The following is a 2648-nucleotide window of genomic DNA, read 5'->3' as shown; positions in this document are numbered from 1 at the left end:
CAGCCTTTTGCTAAACTGAAAGAAAGTAAAAATTCAAAGCCGTCAAGGGGTGGAAAGGTGGATTGGGTATGGACTCTTCTTCCTATATGTCAATTTTTGAAATGTCTCTCTCCCATCCCCGCCATTCCCTGTGTTAATTGTCCTTACTTACATTTAAAGGAAGGGAATTAGATCATCAAACAGGTCACTCACACCTACCTCTAACTTCACACACCTTGGTCAATGTGAAACAAGCTTGAACTGGTTATATGCTTCCCCACCATTTTTATTTATTGTAAACTACCTTAAAAATTGTAGACAATGTTATAATAAAAATATACACTTTTCCCCCCATTATCCCTGGTCTTCTGGTGAAGCAAGCACTATAATCAATGATTCTTATGTGTGAGGAGCAATTCCAAGCAGAGGCATTCATGTCCCTAATGCTATTTTATTTTTCCTCATTAGCAAATATAAACTACAACTTTATCCTGATCCCGCTCCTGCCCTTAGCCTCTTCTGCCCCCACCCTTCCACATTCACCAGCCTCCTCTCCACCTCCTCCCAGCCTTTCCCTTTGCCCTCCCCTTTCTTCTAGCCCCTCCTCCCAGTTGAGTCAGTGGCTTGAAACTTTTAAAAGCTCTGTGCTCCAAGTTACAAAAAAGCTTTTACGAGGTATCAGCACTTTTCTTTCATTAGGGGGAAGGCGTGAGGAAAGTACCAAACTGCAGCGGAGTTTTAAACTTTAAATAGACAGGTCTGAGTGCCTGAACTTGCCTTTTCATTCTACTTCATCCTCCAAGGAGTTCAACCACTTGGCGTGACTTCACTTCTTTTAAGAAAAAGAGTAAGTTTTTAAAAAATCAGAACACTTTACCTATTAGTTTCTTTTTCTACAAGTAAAACTTTCCTAAAGTTTTAAAATGTGTTAAATGTAGCTTGGAATTATGATACTGTAAATGCATTGATGGATTTGAAAGTGTTTCTATAGTTTTAAAGTTAACATTTATTGTACTGAATTTATATTTTGAGTGTTAAAAAAGTTTCTATTAACATTGCAACAGGTAAAAAGGTTCAAACCTTTCCGGTTAGAATAAAAGACTAGTTTACTGGATGTTTGGTTTCTCATTTTGGAGTGTAATTTTATTATTATTATTTTTTGCAATCAGTAATAGTCTAGGTGCTATCATTTTTTGCTGGGGGGGGCGGTTAGGCGCCTGGGTTGGGGGATTTGAGTGACTACATCGCAAAAATCAAAGAGTCAATTTGCTTAGCGTGCTTCCTATAGTATTGTACACTTCATAGAATAAAGTGCTTTTTTCACATGGAAATCTTGATTGATGTTCTATTGCTTTGCAAAGCCAACTTCTTTTGTGACAAAGTGCTTTGTTAAAACATCGTGGTTACTTGACTTCCACGTGGTTCCTTCCTAGAATTTTCTCCATTAAACAAAAAGGTATAAAATTAAAGAGTATTAATGTTATGTTTTAAAAATCAACAGTAAATTGTTACTTTATATTAGCAACCGCTATGGAAAGATTTGAGACCGTCAGGAGAGACAGCTTTTACTCGACCACGTTGGCAGTTTAGGAGATGAAATCTCCTAAAGTTTAGGTGGTGGTTAGTTACAGAGCATTAGAGATCAGACGTTTAAAAACGTGTACGCCAGCGTGCTTTTCCAAAACCGTCCCCTAAAACGGGAGCTCCTAGAAAGAGCAGGGAAAAAACTTTCTTAAACAGCGCTTTGGGAGCTCCCCCCGCCAACACCCGCCGCCCCGCACCTTCCCTCTGCTCGAACCTGTAACCGAATTCAGAACTCTGGGGCCGTTCTTTGGAGTTGGAGCTCCTAGGGCAAAGATAACGCTAATGCGTTGCTTAAAAGGGTTCAATTTTTAAAATACTTCTATTGGTAACACGCATTATGTTCATCAGAAATGCAACCATGCATTTCTTGACGTGACCCTGCAGTGGAAGTATTTGCGCCAGTGAATGCTGAAAAGCAAATAGAAATGAAAGCTTTACGGAGGCCGTGGGCTGGACGGGTACGGGGCGCCTCCTGCCATCTTAGTGTCTGCCGGGCTCCTTCCCGCGCCTTCGCTTCCTGACACAGCGCGGTGTGGGGACGTTTCCCCCAAATCCTCACAAGTCAAACCGAGCGCAGGTCCGAGCTCGTCACTGCAAAGGAACCCGGGTGCGGGGTGGGAGGGGTAGGAGGAGAGCTGGGCTGGGTGCCAAGTGGTGGAGGAACATTGGTTGATTTAATTAAAGTTGTCAATCTAATTTCCCATCCCTCACATCAGCCCCGCGTCCTTTTTTTTTTTTTCCCCCTCTTTTAAACTTGCTGAATTCCACTATCTCCGCGTTGGTAAGAAAACCTGAATACCTTGGGAATTGTGCTTAAATTGCACTTGCGACGCCCCTGGAAGTTCCTGAAACTTCCCGAGAAGGAGGCGGGGCGGCGCAAGGGGAAAGGGCAGGGAGGAGAGACCCTCGGGGAGCTGATGACGCGTCCGGGCGAGTCAGCCTGTTTCAGAGAAGCGCGCCTAGCGGTCGGAGCAACGCTGAGCCCACCCTGCGCCTAGCGGTGGGAGCGGCGCTGCGCCCACCCTGCGCCTAGCGGTCGGAGCGGCGCCGAGCCCACCCTGCGCCTAGCGGTGGGAGCGGCGCCG

General features: G+C 44.6%; 1 protein-coding gene across 1 annotated transcript in view; it reads left to right on the top strand.

Annotated features, from left to right (window-relative positions):
• The first annotated feature begins 570 nt into the window (after window positions 1-570).
• The window catches only part of GJA1 (gap junction protein alpha 1), a 13802-nt gene continuing 11724 nt past the window's right edge, over window positions 571-2648 (top strand). The window contains exon 1 of the mRNA XM_023197143.2: window positions 571-826. The gene's annotated coding sequence lies outside the window, so the exon portion shown is untranslated. The remainder of the gene's footprint in view (window positions 827-2648) is intronic.

The sequence above is a fragment of the Piliocolobus tephrosceles genome, chromosome 5, assembly GCF_002776525.5.
Source record: "Piliocolobus tephrosceles isolate RC106 chromosome 5, ASM277652v3, whole genome shotgun sequence".
Taxonomy (NCBI): domain Eukaryota; kingdom Metazoa; phylum Chordata; class Mammalia; order Primates; family Cercopithecidae; genus Piliocolobus; species Piliocolobus tephrosceles.
Note: the sequence above shows the minus strand (reverse complement) of the source record. Positions and strands in the feature narration are given on the sequence as shown.